Below are 24498 nucleotides of genomic sequence, written 5' to 3'. Positions count from 1 at the left end.
AAATGGGGACCTGGCCTGTAACCCAGGGATATGTCCTCACTAGGAATTGTACCTTTTAGGTTTCAGGAATGATGCCCAACCCACTGAACCACATCAGTCAGGAACAAAGTATTTTTCAAACATCTGTTCAATGTCCTCTTAGGGAGGTTGAGTGCTGCATGGAGAAAAGGCAGAGGTGGGCGGTGACTTGCAGTAGGGGTACTTGCAAACCCCAATCAGCGAGACATATGCCCTATGTCATCTGCCCTCCTTAGAGGCCTATTTTTTTAGTAAAATACTTGGGAGGAGACTACCCTTACTGCCACCCCAATGGATTTAACAAAATGTTCCTCTCAACCACACTCAGAATTCTCCCTTGGAGGAGTTCTGTTAAATATGATATTCTTCATCTCCTTAGATTTCCAATGATGTTTGACAGCTCTCCTAGATTGGGCCTAGGTGTGTGCTCTTTAGTCCACTTCTCTTCTCTTTGGGCGGGATACCCACATAGAAAAAAACTCTTTCTTGTTAGATCAGGGGCTCTCTTAGGGGAGGCATCAATGTCTTTCCTACATAGACCATAAGGTTTCCAAGAGTAAGGCCGTTTTGTTTGTTTGTTTGTTTGTTTGTTTTCCCCCCAAAAGAAACTATATTGGGCTGCAGCAGCAACAGGCCCTGTAATGAAGGCATTTCTGGAGCGACTTTTGGTAGGTGAAATCAGTCATTATGGAATAAAATCTTGGATCCTATTGGTTCAGGTCCCATTCTTTAGTATGAAGTTTCCTATTAACTAGGACTTACTGCCTCGTTCCCATTCTGTATGGGAGGGAGGGGAATTGTGAAAGAATTTGTCATTCATTCCACTTTGCACTTTTCTGTTTCAGCATTTACCACGTTATTATAATTAATTATTTAATAGCTTATACCCTCCTTTATAAGTAGATACTCTCCTTGGAGATGATATTGTTTTATTCTTCTTTGTGAGTGACCCACTGCCTAGGGCAATGCCTACCACTCATTGGGTATTTATGCCAATTCAGTGAAAGATATTTGGATGGTCTGCTACTACTTGAATCTTTGAAAGAATTCCATAGGAAGCAGCAGATGGTGTAGTGCCCTAACTAGCTGGATGACTAACTTACTCTTCTGTTTCTTTAGATCTGTAAATAATATGGTTGGACTAGATTAGGCATTATTAACCAGGGATCAGTGGGCTCCAAGGTATTTTTGAAGCCTCACGCCATGCAAAGTTAAAAATCAAAGGACCGATGACTTTGTAGAGATTTACTCTACTACTCCCGTAACGTTTAATGCAGCTGCAATAAGTATGTGGAAGTCCAAACTGCATTGTGCCTGTGACTCTATGCATTTGTATATCCTCTCGGGTTTGTCCAGATCCCCTTATGCTTTGGCCTCAAAAGTAGATAATATGATGACAGATTCTGATTAATTTTATTTTATTGTATTTTAAAAAGATTTTATTTACTTATTTTTGGAGAGAGGGGGAGGGAAAGAGGGAGATAAATATCAATGCGTGGTTGCCTCTTGCGTGCCCCCCAACTGGGGACCTGGCCCGCAACCCAGGCATGTGCTCTGATTGGGAATCAAACAGGTGGACTTTCGGTTTGTCACACCAGCCAGGGCTCTGATTGATATTTTTAATGTCAATTACCTAAATTCTCAGCTTGTAGCCTTTCCTAATAGGCGGCCGACCAGTGGGGCAAGTGCTTCACACACGCAGGACATTGGCCAAGAAGCTACACAGGTATTAGGGGTTGTGTCCTTGACCAGTTGGTTGGGCGTGGTTCCCAAAGGTCCCAGATTCGATTCTGGTCCGGCCACAAGCCTGGGTTGCGGTTCGTCCCCTCATGATTCGGGGCGTAAGAGAGACAACACATCAATAGTTCTCTCACATTGGTGTTTCTCTCCCTCTCTTCCTCCCTTCCCCATTCTCTAAAAATAAGTATCTTTTAAAAAGTAGTTCTTGCATTGAGGAGGTTGGGAATCTGACCACAAAGACAGGGGAATATTTAACAGAAAGATTCGACGAGTGGTGAGATTGACCACAACTGCAGAGGTGGATGCAGACAGCTGATATAAGAAGACTCAGCAACGGACTTGGGCGGTGTGTCGGGGATACGTGGCCGGGGTAGAGAACCCCCGACTCGCTCCAGAGGTTGCTGTGCGCCAGGCCTGAGCGATACCTCCTCCCTGCCCCACCCTGCACAGGCCTCCATGCCTCCCTGGAGGCCGAGCGGCCGCCAAATCCGGACGTCCCAGAGTTTCCTCGCAGCCGGTGGCTCTGAAATGGCCTTTTGTTGTAAAACTTGGGTTTGGAAAGAGGCAAAGGGAAAAGTGGTGGAAAAATTCACGGGGTGAAGACGTAAGCGGCGAAAGGGAAGGCGACCTGACAGACCAGATCCCAGCCAAGACCAACAGAAAAAGCCCCTCGCACGCTGCCCCTGGAGGCGCCCGCCTTCGGCCGCCTCCGAGAGAGTTTCGGGTCTTTCCGGCAGTTTCAGCTTGGGTGCAGCACTCCCAGCTTGCTATCCCCCACCCACACGCCACTCGCTTTCTCTCAGCAATGGCAGTTCTGTACGTGGACGCGAGTTCGCATCCCATCCACCGCCGCTTCCACCTATGAGTTTGTTTCCGATCCAGTCCTCCAATCCTTCCCCTTCCTTGTTATCCCAATCTCCGGCGACGCCCAAGCTCCCTCAATTCAGGCGCGAGGGACTTAGTCGCGCGAAGAACGGTAACTCTACAGACCACAGACCTCCTCCCTCCCGGCGCCTTTCCACTCGCACGCCAGGTTCGCGCCGGCGCGAGCACGTGCCCCGTGCGCTGGCTGGCTGGCGCGCACGCGCCCGAGCGCGCTCCGGGGCGGGGCGAATAGCTCGAGCCCCAGCGAGGTCGGTGTGGATCCGCTGGCGCTCCGGCCCCTAGTCGCGGCTGCGATTCCCAGTCAGCCTGCCGGCAGAGGAGGGAAGCAGGGAAAGGGGCGGGCGGAGGCGGGGCGGCGTCTGACTCTGGGAGAGCCGAGGGAGCAGCGCGGCGGCGACGTCGCCGGCTCTAAAAGAGGCGAAGCAGGCGGCGGAGCTCTTTTCCTCTTCTCAGACCCCGGAGCGTCCGGGACGCGGAGCCCGGAACTGGGGGGACGCGGCGACTGCGGGGGCCCGGAGTAGGTGAAGCTGAGCGTGCTGAGTGGAGGAGGTTGGTAGGGGATAAAGGGGGCACAGAGGTGCAGAGAGCGGGTTTGAGGGAGAGCACCGGGGAAGGGGTAGTTGTTGGGGGTTGGGTACGGAGGGGAGGCGACGCGAGCCCTTGGGACTTGGGGTGACCAGATGGTAAAAGGTTTTGGGGGTCTGGGGCGAGCCGAAGCCCGCCGGTCTGAGTTGGGGTGTTTCAAGAAGCATAGGCCGGGGAAACAATGGAGTGAGGGGGTTCTCTGATGTGACCGTGTGGGGGGTATTGGATTTTAAGAAACAACAAGAGATGGAAAATAATGAAAGAATGGGTTATTTTCGGAGAAGTACAATGAATTGGGAATACAGTTGGGTTGCGTAAGGTCATCTGAGTGGGTGCCAGAGGCCCTTGAGATTTGGGGACAAAGTGGAGGCCCTGGCCACGTAGCTCAATTGGTTAGAGCATTCTCCCCATAAGCTACGGTTGAAGGTTCGATTCCCTGTCAGGGCACATACAAGCATCAACCAGTCTCTTCCTCTCTCTAAATCAACTTAAAAAAAAGATTTGGGGACCAAATGGGATTTGAAAATAAGAGATAGAAGAGCATTCTTGGAGTTGAGAGGAGGACGGGAACGAAAAATAATGCAAAGTGGAGCGGAGAAATAAAGTTAATGTGGTTTGGGCTTGAATTAAAGCAGAGGGTACAGCCAGTTGGAGAGTATGGAGTACTTGGCTTTTTTCTCCTAGTTCATCCAGGATGACGGTTCATTTAGAAGGTGGATCTTTCCCAGACTTCTCTGCTAAGGAGTACAAATTGTTCTTTAAATAATTTGGTTTTCGTTTGTAGTCCGTTTCATTGATGAAGTATGCCTGTAATGGTAATTTCTCCTCTGTTCATCAGGTTATGTATGTAATTTACCTGTTGTTAAGGAAGCCGGAGAGAACGGATAACCAGAATCAGGCATCTTACTTTTAAGTCAGGTCAGTGATAAAGCAGTGTTCAGGGTATTTGGTGGAGAACCAAGACCAAAAGGTGATGAACAGCCTCGATAAAGTCAGAGTTATCTGTACTATGTTAGAACTGCAGTTCTTACTGAGAAAATTTCATGTATGGTCTGCTACTGGTTTTAAGTTCGTGGGAGAGAGTTTGTGTGCTGCCTCAAGAAATTATTGATGATGATTTCAAATTGTCAGGCTGCTTTATACGTTCCAGTTTGAATGAAGGTGATTTGAAAAAATCACTTTATTTAAAAATATTGTAGGAAAGTATTTCTGGAGTCATGATCTTTGCATTTCCTTGATACTTGGATTTCTAGACTAAATTTTGAATGGTATTAGATGACAAGATTGCTGATTTTGAAATTGTAGTTACCTTTGTGTGTTCATAAATAGTCCACCTTAAGCTTTGTGTTTTTTGGGCATTAAGTTTTGCTGACTCATCTAAGATTTCTGGGAATTCATGAGTTTATGTTTATTTTGCAGCTAGGTCTTGGATGGCAGCATTAGACCACTTTATAAAGGTCCAAAACTAATGATCTAAATTGTCACTTTTCCTATATGTTATAAAAACTGAACAAAGCAAGGAGTGAGTACAGAGTCCTCATTAATGATAATGTGGCTTCTTACTGACCTCTTTAGTGGGCTAGGCAAGGTGTTAAGATTGTTTTAGATGCATTCTCTCATTTAATTTTTTAAAAAAGATTTTATTTATTTTTAGAGAGAGGGGGGTGGGGGAGAAAGAGAGGGAGAGAAACATCAATATGAGAGAGAAACATCAATTGGTTGGTTGCCTCTTCTTATATGCACCCCAACCTGCCCCAATCAGGGACTGAACCCGCAACTCAGGCATGTGCCCTGACCCCGAATCTAACCTGTGAATTTTGGCTTTGAGGGATAACGCCCAACCAACTGTGCCACACCAGTCAGGGCTATCTCATTTAATTTAATCCTCACAATTATTTCCTATTTTGTAAACTAAGAGATGAAATAACTTACCGAGGTCACAGAGCTAGTGAGTCAAGCTAAATTCAGGCCCAGCTCTGTTGGACGCCTTTAAATCTTCACTGCCTGGTGGGTCTTCCAGCTTTCTCCCTCCTCTGATTTTGGTTGTGTAATATATAAGCAGTATGAATTGGTTGAAACTTGGATCTGATATGATATTAGTGATTTAGATGAAGATTGGGTTAAGGGGCTACACCTATAGAGTTAATCAAACGTTTGCTCCTGCGATTTAACAAATCTGGGGTCCTGATAATAGGGCTAATACATCTTGCTAAGGGTTTGTCCTGTGAGCACAGTTAATTTTCTGTTTAGTGTACTGCCGAAGCACTGTGCACGCGTGCCCCTCTTCCTTGTGGAAGTCAAGACAGCCAGTTGTGGAACCAAAATGAATTCACACTGGAAACAGTCGAAAACTGCTGAGTGCTCAAGTGCCTTCCAAGCACCTGTTGAGTCCACAGTTGGTACTAGCATTATTTCTAAATATAGATAGGATCCTCTAAGAAACCCCAAGTGAAACAACCAGAACTGAGAGAAACAGCTGGGACCTGAGGGAGGAACTGTAGGTTACCAGCCAAAACATCAGCATAGCCCCTGGAGGCTGATCCAGGAGTAACAAAGGGCAGATGTTAGTAAAAGGCAGGAGGAGAGGGAATTATCTGTGGAGCATTTATGTGTTCTAGGCATTGAACTCAGTGTGTTTTTTATATATATTACCTCATTAGATCTTCAGACAGTTCTTAAAGGTAGATAGGTGTAAGCATTATCCCCATTTTTCAGATGAGGCCTAGAAAGGTTAAGTAACTTGTACAAAGTCAGTTAATAGTAGTGAAGGAAGTTTGTACATTATTATTGTTGTTGTTGTTATTTTAAATTGTTGCTTGCAGTTTCCCACTGTAGAACCACCATATTAAAATCAGGAGCTTAAAAGTCACTTTTTAGGATCCATTGTGCTTCTTTGTTAGAAGTAAAACTGGTTATTTCAATCTTGCCACTTCCATTGGAAACTGGAAGGAAAAGTTTTGTTTTGTTTTTTTAATGAGAAAGGGTGCCCATTCATTTTATTTAACAAAAATAACCTCTTCTAGAGTATAATTCAGCTTCTTCAGTTGATTGGTATATATCTGTAGCAACATGAAAATGTCATATCCACCCCTCCTATATTCTGAGATTAAAAAAAAACTTAAACATCTAATCTTTTTTTATTCTTGGCAAACTGGGAATACTTTTTTTTTAAAGATTTTATTTTAGCCCTGGCTGGTGTAGTTCAGTGGATTGAGTGTGGGCTGGGAACCAAAGTGTCCCAGGTTCGATTCCCAGCCAGGGTACATTCCTGAGTTGCAGGCCATAACCCCCAGCAACCGCACATTGATGTCTCTCTCTCTCTCTCTCTCTCTCTCTCTCTCTCTCTCTCTCTCTCTCTCTCTCTTTCTTTCTCCCTCCTTTTTTTAAAGATTTTAAAGATAAAATCTTTTTTTTAAAGATTTTATTTATTTATTTTAAGAGAGGGAAGGGAGGGAGAGAGAGAGAGAGAGAAACATCAATGTGCGGTTGCTGGGGTCTGTGGCCTGCAACCCAGGCATGTGCCCTTACTGGGAATTGAACCTGTGACACTTTGGTTCGCAGCCCACACTCAATCCACTGAACTACACCAGCCAGGGCGACAAACTGGGAATACTTTTTAAAAAATTATCCTTACCCAAGGATATGTTTATTGATTTTTTTAGAGAGAGGAAGGGGTGTGGGCGGGACACATCAGTGTGAGAGAGAAACATCGATTGATTGTCTTCTGTGGCATCCTGACGGGGACCTTTTGGTGTGTGGGAGGGGACGATGCTCTACCAACTGAGCCCCTGAGCCAGGGCTATTCTGAGACCTTGACTTTAAGGTAAGTGGTCTAGGCTCTGGAGGATGACAGTGAAGCATGCCTGTTACAGACTTTGACCACTTCTCTTGACATAATTTTGCCAGAAAAGTTTGATGATGGTTCTTGCTTGGTTACTTTGAAAAAATTGTGGTAAATATACATAATAAAATTTATCATGTAAAGCATTTTTAAGTGTACAGTTCAGCAGCACTAAGTGTAATCACATCGCTATGCTACCATCACCACCATCCATCTCCAGAACGCTTTTTATCTTTCCAAACAGAAACTCTGTACTACTAAACAATAACTCCCGATTCTTTTCTTTTCCCAGCCCCTGGCAACCACCATTCTACTTTCTGTTTCTGTGACTATAACTACTTTGGATACCTCATGTAGATGGAATTATAGTATTTGTCCACTTGTGTCTGGCTTATTGAGCACAATGTCCTCAAGGTTCATCATTGTTTAGCCTGTGTCAGAATTTCACTCCCTTTTAGGACTGCATTATATTCCACTGTATTTGTATACCACACTTTGCTGATCCATTCATCAGTGGACACCTGCATTTTTTCCACCTTTTGGCTATTGCAAATAATTCTGCTGTGAGCATTGGTATACATATATCTGACTGAGTTCTTGCTTTTAGTTCTTTTGGGTATATACCTAGAACAATTTTGGGGGTATTTCTGGGTCATATGGTAATTCTGTGTTTAATTTTTTGAGGAAGCTTAGTTACTTATGGTGGTTTTATTATGTGTTCCCCTGAAGGTAGTGCTTGGCCTTATGTTTGAGGGATGGTGTTTCCTCTACTGATGTTTTCTGTACTGTTTGGAGGACTCTCGTACTGGAAATGATTGAAAAGGAAATGATTTACCCAGTCTTCATGGCTTTCTCCTAGCTTCTGCCTTGTATTTATCATGACATCTGGCAAGCACATTAAAATACATTTCAACTTTGCATTGAAAGTACTTTTGAAAATCTTTTAGACATTTCAGCTGATGAGTACAGTGGGAGTTTCTGTTCCATGGTGTGAAATGTATTTGACGTGGAAGGAACCATTTGTTAGGTTTCTAGTCATACCGATAAATGTGGGTAATCAGCTCAAGAACATCATCTGTCTGCTCACGTGAACGATGTGCCAGTACTGTAGCATTCAGTTTACTTTGCTACCTTTAATTGAAATTTAAGGTGCTTTTTTCATTTTAAAATGTTTTACATGTGTGGGCTACTGATTAGTGCTTATCTTTGGTATCCCTTTCTCATTCATTGAATAAGGTTTTAGTGACTGCTATGTGCTTTAAATATTTCAGGAAGGTAGCTGTAATACAGGAAGTAAAATTGGCTGAAGTCATTTGTTTGATTCCATTTTTCCCCCTCCCTTCATGTGTGAGAGAAAGTTGACATACAGCACCAATACAATAGCTGAAGTAGCTGTAGACTGGCAGTGAGCTGTCTCTTAGGATGAGTCTAATCACCCCCCCATGTCATTATTTCTAAATGCCACTGGGAAGTTAATTATCCCTGCATCTTGCTTCTTGAGATTATTGGGTTTCAAAGAGACTTAAGGCTCGTGTGCCATTTTCTGGGAACCTCATAGGAGATTTAGTAAGCCCATGCTTACCTTGGAGGTGCTATGTTGATACTGAAATATTTCTAAAGGTTTAAAGTTTATAAACACTTTTTCTTTAGGTTACTGGGTATTAAGGGTTGGTCAGAGGCCAGCATTTAGTATCCATGTTCAAATCTACCGTGCACCCTTTAAGGGTGGGTTCCTGGACTATATACATCATCTTCGACACGGATTCTGAGCAGCTCCAGGCCCATAAAATATTCTGCAGGGTCTGAGGATGTAGCCATTAGCTAGAGGCAACTTCTGCAGTCATTCATTGTTCTATGACTAATTTGTGGTTAGGGGTTAGCAAGGAATTCTTATAGTTTAAACCCTAAATAATAACTTTGGATTGCTGGTAAGAAGGATTTTTACATTACTTAATTAGCAAAATGACATGATTACTAGTTATGGAGGGTGGTTATGTGTGTTCTTTAGAATTGGCTAAAGAGTGTTGGGACTGAGGAGAAGAAGGAGGTGTTTAAGGCAATTTTATGATTGTAGATGAATCATTATAGATATGTGAAAATGTCTTGGATTTGAGATGCTGCCTGGGATGTTAGTTCCTACTGACCTGCTTAGGACTGAAAAGCTCACTTTGAAAAACCTGCAGTCCTCCTTTTGTTGAACACATATGACCTGTCCAGGAGTAAACGATTTGTTGTTGTTTTTAAGGCTAAAGCTGGTAGTAGAGCAATACTTTTCTTTAAATTAGCCACTTGGTCTCTGATTATAGCATGCCAGTGTGGTCAGCTCACTGCTGGCTCTTCCTGGTTATCTTCCACTATTACATTGACTGAAAATACGCATTAGTGTGTGATGGCAGTGACTCTTCAGCCTACTTTGTTTGGTTATCTTCTTACCTCTGTATAGTAAATTGTCTTCATAGCTTGCCTGCATATCCTTCACAAGCTCTCAGTACAAGGATCTCATCATAAGAAGCTTCCACACGTTTGAAGAAAACAATGAAACTTGTCTATAAGATTGAATGACAGGAAGCTCAAGTATTGGGCCTGGATGGTAGGTGGTACAGAACCACCCCAGACTGAATCAGCCATTTAGCTTAGATACAAACTTGATGTTTTATTATATTTTATTAGTACCCAGTAGGTTTCTTGAGATGGTTTATCTGATTCCTTGTTAAGCGGGCAGTACTTTAAACAAGGCTTGGCTGGGTAATCTTTTTCACCTTTGTCACTACTCAAAGGTTGTACATATTTTGTGTCGATCTTTTACAGGTTATATTTGACATTGTCATTAGTCTGCCTGTCTGTGATGTTATGATGATCCTGTAAGTTAGACTACAATGTGTTAATATGTGAAGCCATGTAATTTGGGAGCAAAGGAAACAGTGCAGCGACAGTGATGACTATGTTCGTGTGTGGGCATCTAATTTGATGACACAGGAAAATCTCTTGAAAGAGGAGGGATATTTGATACCTTCAACCTGATTACTTGCTACTTGAAATTTAAGTAAGATTAAGTAGAATTATATTCAGTTTTTACATAATTACATTTTTGATTGAGCAGTAAAGCTGAGAACACACCATCCTTTCATACTCTGCTGGCTAATCATTTTCATTATGAAATAATCCCAAGTATATTATTTAACTTCTTGGCAGATGAACTTTTTGAGGCCTGAAATGTGGATTTACTGAGTGGTGTTAGTTAGGATCAGGCTAATATTAAGAGTATATTTATCATATTCTCATATTGTAATATTTTTCTTCTAATTGCTTATTGAAATAGGGAAGCTGTATGTCATGTTAAGAGCGCAGACTTGTTAGCTGCATCACATAGGAGTTGCTAATAAGGAGGATTATAGATAGCTGGGCATAAAATTACTTTTGGGGGAGAGGGGTTAAGAAGGCCCTACATTCTATCAACAACAACAACAACTAAAAAAGACTGCAATCTTGTGCACAGATCTGGCTTTGAATTTCTGCTCCTCTACCTACTCCCTCTGGTGCCTTGATCAAGTCATTTAATTTCTCAGAGCCTGTGTTTCTGAGTCCACAAAGTTGATGTAGGAGTAATTCCTGTCACAGAGTTGTCCTGACTGTTGAATTTTTTTTTTTGAGGTGAAATTCACATAACATGAAACCTCTTTTAAAGTGTACAGCACAGTGGTATGTATTACATTCACAATGTTGTGCAACCATCACTCTGGTTCCAGAACTTTTTCATCAGCCCCAAGGGAGACACGGTTCCCATTGAGCAGTCACTCTTCATTCTCCCCTGCCCCTCTCTCGGTAACTACCGGTCTGCTTTCTGTCTCTACAGACAGAAATTCTGGATATTTCAAATACATGGAATCACATAGTAAGTGACCTTTTGAGTCTGGCTTCTTTCACTCAGTGTGATGTTTCTGAGCTTCATCCTTGTTGTAGCATGTGTCAGTACTTCATCTCTCTATAGCTGAACACTGTTCCATTGTGTGGATACATCACCTGTTGTTTGTCCACTTACCTGCTGATGGACAGTTGTGTCATTTCCATCTTTGCCTATTGTGAATATTGTGAATAATGTACCAGGACTTGTTTGAATACCTGTTTTTAGTTCTTTGGGGTCTATACCTGAGGATGGAATTGCTGGGCCATATAATATTTCTATATTTAACTTTTTGAGGGACTATCATACTGTTTTCCACAGAGGCTGCACCATTTTACATTCCCACCAGCAATATTTGAGGGTTCCAGTTTCTCCACCTCCTTGCCAACACTTTTATTTTCCTTTTATTTGATTGTGGCCATCTTAGGAGGTGTGAAGTGGTATCTTATTATGAATTTGATTTACATTTTCTTAGTAACTAGTGATGTTGAACATCTTTTCATGAACTTATTGGTCGTTTGTGTATCTTCTTTGGAGAGATGTCTAAGACCTTTGCCCTTTTGAAAAATTGGATTACCTTTTTGTTGAGTTATGACTATTGAATTTCAATGGCTAGCAAACATTTAGCTCAGTGAGTACACATAGTACGTACTCAATAAAGATGAACTAATAATATAGTTAGAATTATTTTTGCTACATGTGGTCTGAATTGGAAGGCTGGAAAAACTTTGTCTGGCTTTTCTGCATAGGAGTGGAGAGACAACAAAACTTACTTGTTGTGAGTAAAGGTTTGACTGTGTCAGTGTTGGTACTTTGCTTTTAATTGATGTCCCCAAGTCAAGAAATTAGCCACACACAAGCAAACATTAGTTTATCTTTGGCAGAAATCAGTACAGTAAGACCTCACTTAACGTTGTTAATAATTTGTTAATAACGTTCTGTGACTTGAAGTGAAATGTCATAAAACAAAACCAGTTTTACCAAAGGCTAATTGATATAAACCAGAGTTAAGTTCCTATGGCATCTCATCAACGTTATAACAAAACAATGTTGAACTAAATGATGTTATTCGAGGACCTGCTGTAGTGCCATCTCATTATAGCTGAAATTTAGATTATTTTTATTTTACCCTATGAGATATTTGTTATAAATACTACAATGAAAATTTGTTTGCTAACTGGGTCAGGGACACTGACTTTATATTTACGGGTATGCAGGTTATGTATTGTCAAGTTTGTATGCTAATTGCAACTTGGCTATATGGGCTAGTCAAAAGAAGATGGGTGAGACTGGGAGATCAGAGTAATTATTAATTCAGGATCTTACTCTCTAGTCAGGATTGTACCATCTTGAACTGATGAATATATTTTACTAGGTTTATAGATAGACAAATTCATTTCATTATGTCATGATTTGGAGTGAAGTGGTAGCTTTAATCAGAACATGTAGAAAACTATATGCAAGTCTAAATTTTGTTTTTTACTTGGAAAAGGCAGCAAAGAGGGGAAGTGTATGCTTTCGGGAACTGGGGATTATTCCAGTCCCTCCTGAAACCCACCTGTAGCTCCCCCCCTGCCCTTGCTTCTAGGCTTTGTATGCCTCAGCTCTGAACCCTCCTTTCTTTTGTTACCCTCGGTGCCCTTGCCCGTTCCCCAGACTCTGTCTGCAGTGTCTTCCAAATCTCACAGTGACCTGCCTTTCTGAAATCTCTCAGGCCTACCAAACACTCCTTTTGGGCTTTTCATTCTGTTACATACTTTCATAACAGTACTTATCATAAGGTGCTTTTAAAAATGTGCACTACATTTTTTTTTTAAAGCAGCACATGCACATGGTAAATCAAACTGAATGGTAAATGGTGAAAACAGTTTTCCTGGTGTTCTTCCCCCCGAGACAGTCACTGATAAGGCTTTCTCTTCTGTATCTTTCCAGAGTTATTGAGAACGGATACAAGAATTTTTATAGTATATGCAATGCTCATTTTTCTCTTAGTTTCTTTTACAAAGGAAAAAATTCAAGCATTGCAGAAATGTATAGAGTGAAAAGTGAAAGGTCTCATTTCCCTTGATCCTTAATTCTTTTTTTTTTAATTTCATTTATATATTTTTAGAGAGGGAGAAAGGGAGAGAGAGAGAGAGAGAGAGAGAGAGAGAGAGAGAGAGAGAGAAAGAGAGAGAAAGAGAGACACAGAGACATCAATATGTGGTTGTTGGGGGCCATGGCCTGCAACCCAGGCATGTGCCCTGACTGGGAATCGAATCTGCGATGCCTGGTTCACAGCCTGAGCTCAACCCACTGAGCTATGCCAGTCAGGGCAATCCTTAATTCTTGTCCTTCTCATATAACAACTGTCCTTCTCAACAACATTCCTCTCTTCGGAGGCAATCCTGTTTTAAGCCCTTTCAGCTTGTTCCACTTATATTTACATATGTATATAAAAAATTTTTGCATGTATTGCTGTTTTTATGATTTTTATATATTCTATAACTTCCTCTAGGTGTCCATTGTAGTTTCTAGCAGTGTTTCAATGAACACTTTTTTCTGTGCTTCTCGTTGGACATCTGTGAGTATTCCTCTAGGTTGTTAGAAGGGAATTTCTGGGTGAAAAGGTGTATTCTAAAATTTTTATTGAATACTGCCAAATTGCTTTTGTTTTTTGAATTATTTTTTAAAAGATTTTATTTATTTATTTTTAGAAAGGGGGAAGGAGGGAGAAAGAGGGAGAGAAACATCAATGTGTGGTTACCTCTTGAGTGCCCCCTACTGGGAACCTGGCCTGCAACCCAGGCATGTGCTGTGACTGAGACTAGAGCCGGTGACCCTTTGGTTCATAGGCTGGCACTCAGTCCACTGAGCCACACAACCAGAGCCAAATTGCTTTTTTTAAAAAATTTTTTGCCCTGAGCTGTGTGGCTTAGTTGGTTGAGTGTCCTCCTACAAAGTGAGGAGAGTGGCCAGTTGGAAATCCGATCAGGGCGCATGCCTAGCTTGGGGGTTGGGTCCCTGGCCTGAGATAGAGACAACTGGTTGATGTTTCTCTCTCACATTGATCTTTCTCCCCTTTTTCCCTCCCTTCCTCTCTAAATAAATAAATCAATAAAATAAAACCTTTTTATTTTGTATTACTTTTATATTTGTAGAAGAGTAAAGATGGTACAGAATGTTCCCATATATTCTTCCACCAGCTTCCCTTAATGTTAACATCTTTCATAATCACAGTACCTGTTATCAACTAAGAAATTAACAGTGGTATGACAGTATTAAACTTCAGATTTTATTTGGATTTTCCTGGTTTTTCCACTAGTTGTAGGACCCAATTCAGTGTGTCACACTGTAGTTAGCCATCATGTCTCTATAGTGTCCTCCTTCCTGTCTGTGACAGTTTCTCCGTTTTTCCTTGTCTTTTTCACTGCCTTGATACTTTTTAATTCCTGATAGTACTGGTCAGGAATTTTGTAGAACATTTCTTAATATAGATTTGTGTGATGTTTTCTTGTGATCAGACAAAGGTTATGGATTTGGGGGAAGAATACCACAGAGGTCATGTGCCCTTCTCATTGAATCATGTTGGGGTAGATGATATCAACATGTCTTATTACTGGCGATGTTGACCTTGGTGACTTGATTAAGGTGGTGTCTGCCAGGTTTCTTCACTGTCAAATTTCTGCTTTTCCCTTCCGATACTCTGTGAGTCACTAAGTACAGGTCACACTTAAGTGTCACCAGCTGGAAGAAGTATCAAAGAATTTGGACATTTTTAAAAAAGATTTTATTTATTTATTCTTAGAGAGTGGAAGGGAGGGAGACAAAGAACAAGAGAAACATTGATGGGTTGCCTCTTGCACACACCCTGACCAGGGACCAGGCTCGTAACCCACTCATGTGCTGGGACCAGGAATCCAACTGGCGGACCCTCACTTTGCAGGACAACGCCCAGTCAACTGAGCCACACAGGTTAGGGTGAATTTGGACATATGTTTATACTGCTGCAGTAATAAAATGTATTTTAGGGGGATAGTTTGAGGCTATGCAAATATATTGTTTCTCTTTAAAAGTCCCAGCTGGTAATTTTAGCATTCATCAGTTGATCTTGCCTGCAGCAGTTATCACTGTGGTGTTCTATGGCTATTTTTCATTTCTCTCATCGCTTCTACATTTATTAATTAGCAGTTTTCTGCTAATTAATGCCAAGTAGGTTTGTACTTTGTCCCCCATTTATTTAACAACTTACTTATATCACTATGGGCTCGTGGATTTTATTCTTTGGATCATAACATTATTTTATTCTTTGGATCATAACATTATTTACTTTGTTGCTTATTAAATTTCTTTGAAAAAACCTGTAACAATTTATACTCCTACCAGTAGTTGTAGATAACAAACTTACACACTTACAACATTGGCTATTGTCTGATGAATTAAAACACTTTTATTTTTCCTGATGAAACATGAGGTGAAGTGTGTTTGATATGGTTATCGATTATACTTCTTTGTGAATCATCTTTTAATATACTTCGCCCATTTTTAAATTGAGTTTTTGTTTCATAGAAGTTTTACGCTCTGGACATGAATTCTCCATTAAATATATATTTTTTCCTTTTGAGAAAAATGTTTTCCTTCTCTGTTTTTTAAATTACAGAAGTAACATGTGTATTGTAAATCATGTATGAAGTGAGAAGTGGATGTCTCCTTGTGCTCTCTTTGGCGTCATTCCCTGTGCATAGTGCTGTTCTTACCGCACAGGCTAGCAGTCTGTTATTTTCCTCCCAGAACTTTGTCTGTACAGGTGCAGAAATACATACAGGTGTTGTGTGCACATACGTGTGCGTATAAAAGCATACATTTTTTATAGTAATGGGATCATAGAGTATTAATTCTTTAGTTTTGCTGTTATCATAGAGTTAACAAACCATAGAATGCTAATGTGTTGTAAATGTATGTTTCAGTGTCTTTCACTGGACTATAAGCTCCTTTGTATAGAGACTGTGATTCTTTCTACTGTAAAGGTATTTTCCTGCGTAAATGGCACCACCATCCATTCATTTACTCATGCCAGTAGCATTTTATTTTTTTAACAGTTTTATTGGGTGCCTACTACCTTTCCAATACACAGAAGTAAAGTAAAAATAAAAATCCTTGCCTGCATGCAGCTCATAGTCTAGTAGGGAAAGACGGATATTAAGCAAAGGAGTAAAATGTTTAGTGTTTCAGTTGGTGGTAACTGGTATTGAAATATAAAACCTGAAACAAAATCAGGAAAGGTGATAGAGATGCTCTGTTAGCATGGGATGGTGTGTGCCAGAGAGAGAGAGAGTGGGAAGGTGGGGGCGGGAGGAGCTTGTTGAGAAAGTAATACTTGAGCATAGACTTAAAAGTCATTATTGAATCATTTCTCTTCCTCATACCTCACATCAGATCCATCTCCAATTATTGTTGATTTTATCTTCAAAATACAACTCAAACCTACCCACCAAGTAGGTGGATTAATTTGACAGTAGGAGTTTGTAACAGTTTTCACCTGATTGTTTTCATATCCTCAGTGAGTTAGGAATCAAAGTGTTCAACTGAGAATGAGGGTGGGGAGGAGGAGGTAATGAATGCTTGTAGCACAGGTGTGAAGGTGTTCAGGAGGGTGGGAGAATGGCTGAAGCAGGGGAATACTGTATGATTGCCAGGTGGCATTAAGGGCCCCTTGAGGTTTGTGGTCATGCATTTAAAGTGAGATTAGTCAGTATGGTTTTTCCCTCCAGCCACATTCAGCTGCAGTGGTATATGTTTGGAGTGGATTTAACCAGAGAAAGCTTTTACCAAGATAGTAAAACAAAACACATGAGGGTCAAGGAATAAAGGATACAGACTTCCAGACATGATGGTGGCACAGGCAGACATGGCTCGACTCTTTGGACAGCTACATCAAAATTACAACTAAACTATAGAACAGCCATCACTCAGAACCATCAGAAATTGAGTTGAATGCAAGTCTGACAACTGTGGAATTAAAGAAACAACACCCATCCAGACTGGTAGGAGGGGCGCAGATGTGGAATGAGCTGGTCCCTCACACACATGTGGTAGATAAAAATTCGGGAGGGATATTTCAGGAGCAAGGAGTCCCAGCCCCACACCAGGCCCCCCAGTCCAGGATTCCAGTGCCAGGAAGATATGTCCCCACAACTTCTGGCTGCAAAAACTAACAGAGATTGAGTCAGTGGAAAAAACTTCTGGAACCCCAAGCAGTGCCCATTAAAGAAGCCATACTCAGATTCACTCCCTCTGATCTCTAGCACTGGGGTAGCAGCTTGAAAGGTACTAGCGGTGTACAGGGAGAAACTGAAGTATCTGGCATCAAAGTGTCCCTTTTCTAAACCCTCCCTACACAGAGCTGGCAAGCTGGTGCCATATCTGAGACCCTATCAACCTGGCTAACACTGTTCTACCTATCCTGGAGATCCCCAGAGACTCCACCCTACCCAATTTATGGGCCCACCCAAGCTGCTTGTATGAATGGCTGGTCTTGGCTCATGCTTCACAACTTCTTAAGTCCTATCAAATAAGCAACAGCTTGCCTCAGTGAGCCCCCTGCCCAGCCCTTTGTCATGCCTTCTCCTCTTCCACTTCCCTTGTCCCCCCAGGGCAACCACTAATCTGCCTTCTGTCACTAGATTAGTTTGTATTTTCTGTTTTATATAGATGGACTCATACTATATATATTTACTATTTTTTTTTTGTGGGGGTCTGGCTTCTTTCAGCATCATTATATTAAGATTAATCTACTTTTTTTTGTTTTTTTTAAAGATTTTATTTATTTGTAGAGAGGGAAGGGAGGGAGGGGGAGAGAGAGAGAGAGAGAGGAGAGAGAGAGGGAGAGGGAGAGGGAGAGGAGAGAGAGAGAGAGAAACATCAATGTGCGGTTGCTGGGGGTTATAGCCTGCAACCCAGGAATGTACCCTGGCTGGGAATCGAACCTGGGACACTTTGGTTCCCAGCCCGCGTTCAATCCACTGAGCTACGCCAGCCAGGGCTACTTTTAATAATAGTATCTTAAAAGTGGATAGTATCCTTAATGAATGAATCTATATTTCATTCATTTTTATTGCTAAGCAGAATTCTATTGTGAGGATTTATCACAATTTCTTTTTGCATTCAAAATGGCTGATGGACTTTTGGATTGTTAGCAGTTTTTCACTGCTGTAAATGAAGCTGCTAATGAACATTGATTTGTGTGTATGGCTTTGTATGCACATATGTTTATTTTCTGTTGGGTAAATACCTACCATTTTTAAAACTTTCATCCATTCTGCCCTGGCCAGCGTGACTTTGGTTGGAGCACTGTCTGGTAACCAAAAGATCCTGGTCAGGGAATACACCTGGGTTGTGGATCCCGTCCCTGGCTGGGCTGCGTGGGAGAGGCAAGCGATCGATGTTTTTAACATCAATGTTTCTTTTTTTCCCTTCCTCTCTAAAAACAATAAGCATGTCCTGGGGTGACCATTATAAAAAAACAAACGTTTATCCATTCTAACAGGCACACAGTGGTAACTAATGATTTATTATGTATTTTAAGGAGGTTGAGCAATTTTTCACGTGCTTTTTTGCATTTTTAGTGAAGTGGTTTATTTTTCTGCTTTTAAAATTGGGTTGTTTGTGTCTTTATTATTATTTTGAGAATTCTTTATAAATTATGGATATAAGTTCTTCATCGATATATGATTTATAGATATTTTCTCTTAGTCCATGCCTTGTTTTTTCTCTTAATTTCTTTCAAAGAACAAAAGTTTTATGCTTTTGGTGTCAAATCTAAGAACTCTTTGCTTACACAAGGTCATAAAGGTGTTCTTTTTTCTTCTAGAAAAGTTATAGTTTTAGGGTTTACTTTTAAATCTGTGATCCATTTTGATGAGATGAGAGTTCATTCTTTGTGTATGTATATCCAGTTTAGTACCATTTGTTGAAAGACTGAATTGCCTTTTTTTGTCTTTGTTGAAAATCAATTGTCTATATAAGTGTGGTTCTCTTTCTGGATCCTCTATTCTGTTCCATTGATCTTTGTCCTAATACCACATTGTTTTGATTACTACAGCTTGACGACACATTTGAAATCAGGTAGTTTTAGCCCTCTAACATCCCTTTCAAGTTGTTGTGGCTATTCTTGGACCTTTGCATCTTCATATGGATTTTAGAACTAGTTTGTTGGTTTCTGCAAAAAACAAGTCTGCTGGAATTTTGGTTGAGATTGCATTAAATCTGTTAAGTCATTTTGGGGAGAATTGATGTCTAGACAATATGAAGTCTTCCAACCTGTGAGTGGATATACATCTCTCCATCTTTAGTTTCTCTTCACAGTGTTGTGTAGTTATTAATATACAGATCTTTCACGTATTTTATCTAATTTATTCTTAATAACATATATTTTTTATGTTTTTGTGTTTTTAGTTTCAATATCTGTTTATTGCTAATAAATAGAAATACAGTTGATTTTTGGACATTGATTTTTTAAAAATTATATTTTATTGATTATGTTATTACAGTTGTCCCAACTTTTCCCCCTTTGTCCACCTCCACCCATATCCCCCACATCATTGTTCATGTCTGTGGGTCATGCATATAGGTTCTCTGGGTACTCCATTCCTACACTGTACTTGACATCCCCAAGGCTATTCTGTAACTACCTTTCGTACTTCTTAATCCCCTCATCTCTTCACCCATTTCTCCCTACCATCTGACAATTAGCAGAATGCTCTGTGTCCATGTTTGTGTCTCTGTTCTTGTTTGCTTAGTTTTTTAGATTCAATTGTTGAGAGATTTGTGTTTTTTGCCATTTTGTCACAGTTTTTATCTCTTTTCTTAAATAAGTCCCTTTAACATTTCATATGATAATGGTTTGGTGATGATGAACTCCTTTAGTTTTTTTCTTGTCTAAGGAGCTCTTTATCTCCCTTAGATTCTGAATGATAGTTTTGCTGGGTAGAGCAATCTTGGCTGTAGGTCCCTGCTTTTCATTACTTTGAATATTTATTGCCCATCCTTTGTAGCCTGCAAAGTTTCTTTTGAGAAATCAGTTGGAAGTCTTTTTTATTTAAATATATTTTATTGATTATGCTATTACAGTTCCCATTTTCCCCCCTTTGCCTCTCTCTGCCCAGTATCCCCGTTCTTTCCAGCATTCCCCCTCCCTGCTTAGTTCATGTCCTTGGGTCATACATATTAGTTCTTTGGCTTCTCCACTTCTTATACTATTTATAACATCCCCCTGTCTATTCTGTACCTATCAGTTATGCTTCTTAATCCTTGTACCTTTTTCCTCATTCTCTCCCTTCCCCCTCCCAGCTGATAACCCTTCAAATGATTTCGGTTTCTTTGATTCTGTTCTTGTTTGCTTAGTTTGTTTTTTTAGATTCAGTTGCTGATAGTTGTGAGTTTGTTACCATTTTAATGTTCACTGTTTTTATCTTCCTCTTTTTCTTAAGTCCCTTTAGCATTTCATGTTATAATGACCGGGTGATGGTGAACTCCTTTAGCTTTACCTTGTCTCGGGAGCACTTTGTCTGCCCTTCCATTGTAAGTGATAACTTTGCTGAAAAGAGTAATCTAGGTTGTAGGTCTTTGCTTTTCATCACTTTGAATACTTCTTGCCAGTCCCTTCTTGCCTACAAAGTTTCTTTTGAGAAATCAGCTGACAGTCTTATGGGAACTCCATTGTAGGTAACGCTCTTCTTTTCTCTTGCTGCTTTTAAGATTCTCTCTTTATCTTCAACCTTTGACATTTTAATTATGATGTGTCTTGGTGTGGTCCTCTTTGGGTCCAACTTGTTTGGGACTCTCTCTGCTTCCTGGACTTGTATGTCTATTTCATTCACCAAATTAGGGAAGTTTTCTTTCTTTTTTTTCTTCTAATAAGTTTTCAGTTTCTTGCTCTTCCTCCTCTCCTTCTGGCATCTGTATGATTCAGCTGTTGGTTTGTTAGGAGATGTCCCAGAGGCAGCTTATACTATCCTCGTTTTTTAAATTCTTTTTCTTCTTGCTATTCTGGTTGAATGCTTATTTCTTCCTTATGTTCCAAATTGTTGATCTGAATCCCAGCTTCATGCCCTCCACTGTTGGTTCCCTGTAGATTTTTCTTTATTTCACGTAATATAACCTTCGTTTCTTACTGGGTTTCTTTATTTTGTTGCTGTACTCAGTGAATGCTTTGAACATCCTTATCACCAGTGTTTCAAACTCTGCATCTGATAGGTTGGTTATCTCCATTTCGTTTATTTCTTTTTTTTTAATATATTTTATTGATTATGCTATTACAGTTGTCCCATTTCCCCCTTCACTCCCCTCCACCCTGTACCCCCTCTCCCACCCACGTTCCCCCCCTTTAGTTCATGTCCATGTGTCATACTTATGAGTTCTTTAGCTTCTACATTTCCCATACTATTCTTGCCATCCCCCCATCTATTTTCAACCTACATTCTATGCTACTTATTCTCTATACCTTTTCTCCCCTCTCCTCCTCCCACCCCCCCCCCTGCTGCTAGCCCTCCATGTGCCCTCCATTTCCGTGGTTCTGTTCCTGTTCTAGTTGTTTACTTAGTTTCTTTTGGTTTTGCTTTAGGTGTGGTTGTTAATAATTGTGAGTTTGCTGTCCTTTTACTATACATGTCTTTTTCTTTATCTTCTTTTCTTAGATAAGTCCCTTTAGCATTTCATAAAATAAGGGCTTGTTGATGATGAACTCCTTTAACTTGACCTTATCTGAAAAGCACTTTATCTTCCCTTCCATTCTAAATGAGAGCTTTGCTGGATAGAGCAATCTGGGATGTAGGTCCTTGTCTTTTCGTGACTTGGAATATTTCTTTCCAGCCCCTTCTTGCCTGTAAGGTCTCTTTGGAGAAATCAGCTGACAGTCTGATGGGAACTCCTTTGTAGGTTACTGTCCCCTTATCTCTTGCTGCTTCTAGGATTCTCTCTTTCGTTTTTACCTTGGCTAATGTAATTATGATGTGCCTTGGTGTGTTTCTTCTTGGGTCTAACTTCTTTGGGGCTCTCTGAGCTTCTTGGATTTCTTGGAAGACTGTTCCCTTTGCCAGTTTGGGGAAGTTCTCCTTTATTATTTGTTCAAATAACTTTTCTACTTGTTGCTCCTCCCCTTCTGGTACCCCTATAATTCGGATGTTGGAACGTTTAAAGGTGTCCTTGATGCTCTTAAGCTTTTCCTCGATTTTTTGAATTCTTATTTCATCATGCTTTCCTGCTTGGTTGATTCTATCTTCCTTCTGGTCCACTGTATTGTTTTGAGACTCAGATTCCTTCCTTTCACTATTGGCTCTCCTCCGCGTATCTTCCTGCATCTCTTTTATGGTAACCTGCATCCTTTCATCTAAATTGCGCCCAAAGTCAACCAATTCCGTGAGCTTTCTGATCACCAGTGTTTTGAACTGTGCATCTGATAGATTGGCTATTTCTTGGTCGCTCAAAAGGATGAGTCCTGGGGGACTGATCTGTTCTGCTGGAAACATGTCTTATGTCTTTCCCTGTCTCTCCTATTATTTTTTTTTTCTTTTTTTTCGGTCTGGTCGCTCTTTTTACGGTGGGGGGGGCGGAGCCTTAGGTGTTCACCGGGGCTGGGCATCCTGGTCGCTAGATTGTGACGTTATATGTGGGGGCGGGAGTGGGGACGGGAGGGAACAATGGCGACATTCCATTCTCCTGGGCTCAGACACTTCCCTGGGCTCCTGAGCTGCGAGCTCTGCCCTGGTTCACAATCGCTGTCCCACTGATTCCCCCAGCCACTGCTTGCGTACTCAGGGATCACTGCTGCGTTCTTGCGCCCCGGATGGCTGTCGTGTGGATTTTGCACCAAATTTCCCGACCTCTGCGCGCCGCTGACCTGCGCCTGCCCCCTGCCCTCCCAGCTCGTCGTCCCCTACCGGTCTGGATGTACGGGTCTACTTCAACTTCTTGGCTGTCCGACTTCCATTCAGATAAATCCTCTGACAGTTCTGAGTGATATTATTTCTGTAAATTATTGTTGTTCTATTCTTGGTTGTGCAAGGAGGTACGGTGCGTCTACCTATTCCTCCATCTTGCCGGAAGTCAGAGAGTGTTTTCGTTTATTTCTTTTTCTGGGGTTTTGTTCTGTTCTTCCATTTGGGCCATGTATCTTTGTCTCCTCAATTTGGCAGCCTCCCTTTGTTTTTTTTTTTTTTGTTTTTTTTTTCTGTGTATTAAGTAGAGCTGCTTTGACTTCCTGTCTTAGTAGCATGGCCTATTGTAGAAAAGGCATCTGTAGATTGTGTGGGGCGGAGCCTTAGGTAATCACCAGGGTGGGGCAACACGCTCCATTGCTTTGTTGTTCCTTGTGGGAGGAGGGCTCAGAGAGGGTACATTGATGCTTCCTGGCTTCTGGAGGTTTGCCTGGCACTTGCCCCGTGTGACTGGTGCCCTTCCAGCTTTTGCCCTGGTGCTAAATCTCAGAGGGGGTGAGCTTGGAAACATATTAAGTCTGTATGGGCCCATTAAATGGAGTCTCCTGAAAATCCAGCATTTTCTTCTGTCCCAACCCTCACTGGTTTTCCAGCCAGAAGTTGTGGGGATTTATCTTCCTGGCACTAGAACCCTAGGCTGGGAGGTCTGGCCTGGGTCTGGAATCGCTCACTACCAAGGTATCCTTCTTGATTTTTACCCACCACATGTGAGTGTGGGACCGTTAGTTCCTTTGCTGCCATCTCTCCATGCCATATCACCTCTCTGTGTCTCTCTGCCTGTCTCTGCATCTCCACCCCTACTACCTGCCTGAATGAATGTGGCTTTTTTAAATCCTTGGTTGTTGGACTTCCATACAGCTTGATTTTCTAATGGTTCTGGGTGTTATTTGCTTTGAGGTCTAGCTGTAATTCTGTCTGGTTGTACAAGGAGGCAAAGTGTGTTTACCTATACTTCCACCTTGACTGGAAGTCTCAGTTGGTAGTCAATTATGGGAATGCTCCTGTAGGTAACTAGCTGCTTTTCTTTTGTTGCTTTTAAGATTATTTTCTTTTCTTTAACCTTTGGCATTTTAACTACAGTGTCTTGGAGTGGGCCTCTTTGGACTCCTGTGCTTCTTGGACTTGCATGTCTATTTCCTTCACCAAATTAGGGAAGTTTTCTTTCATTATTTTTTCAAATAGATTTCCAATTTATTACTCTTGCTTTTCTCCTTCTGGCACCCCTATGATGTGAATGTTGGACCTCTTGAAGTAGTCCCAGAGGCTTCTTATGTTAACCTCAGTTTTTCAGATTGTTTTTTCTTCTTGTTCTGATTCGTTATTTTTTTGCTTCCTTATATTCCAAATCATTGATTAGATCCTTGGCTTCATGCACCCTACTGTTGTTCTCCTGTAAATTGTTCTTTATTTCAATTGGTGTATCCTTCCTTTCTGACTAGATCTTTTTAATGCTGTTGAGGTCCTCACTAAGATCCTTGAGCATCCTTATAACTAGTGTTTTGAACTCTGCATCTGATAGGTTGCTTATCTCCATTTTATTTAGGTCTTTTTCTGGG

The 24498-nt window shown here is 41.2% G+C and overlaps 1 protein-coding gene across 5 annotated transcripts in view; it reads left to right on the top strand.

The window, feature by feature from the left end:
- The first annotated feature begins 2895 nt into the window (after positions 1–2895).
- The window catches only part of SPATS2 (spermatogenesis associated serine rich 2), a 108315-nt gene continuing 86712 nt past the window's right edge, over positions 2896–24498 (top strand). For 4 of the 5 annotated variants that reach the window (XM_045829347.1, XM_045829345.1, XM_045829343.1 and 1 more), the window contains exon 1: positions 2896–3192. The gene's annotated coding sequence lies outside the window, so the exon portion shown is untranslated. Of the gene's footprint in view, positions 3193–4066; positions 4147–24498 lie in introns of all 5 variants that reach the window. The other variant, XM_045829346.1, reaches the window with a different exon arrangement.

The sequence above is a fragment of the Phyllostomus hastatus genome, unplaced genomic scaffold (assembly GCF_019186645.2).
Source record: "Phyllostomus hastatus isolate PE091 unplaced genomic scaffold, TTU_PhHast_1.1 phas_scaffold_93, whole genome shotgun sequence".
Lineage (NCBI taxonomy): Eukaryota > Metazoa > Chordata > Mammalia > Chiroptera > Phyllostomidae > Phyllostomus > Phyllostomus hastatus.
This window is presented reverse-complemented; position numbering and strand designations above follow the sequence as displayed.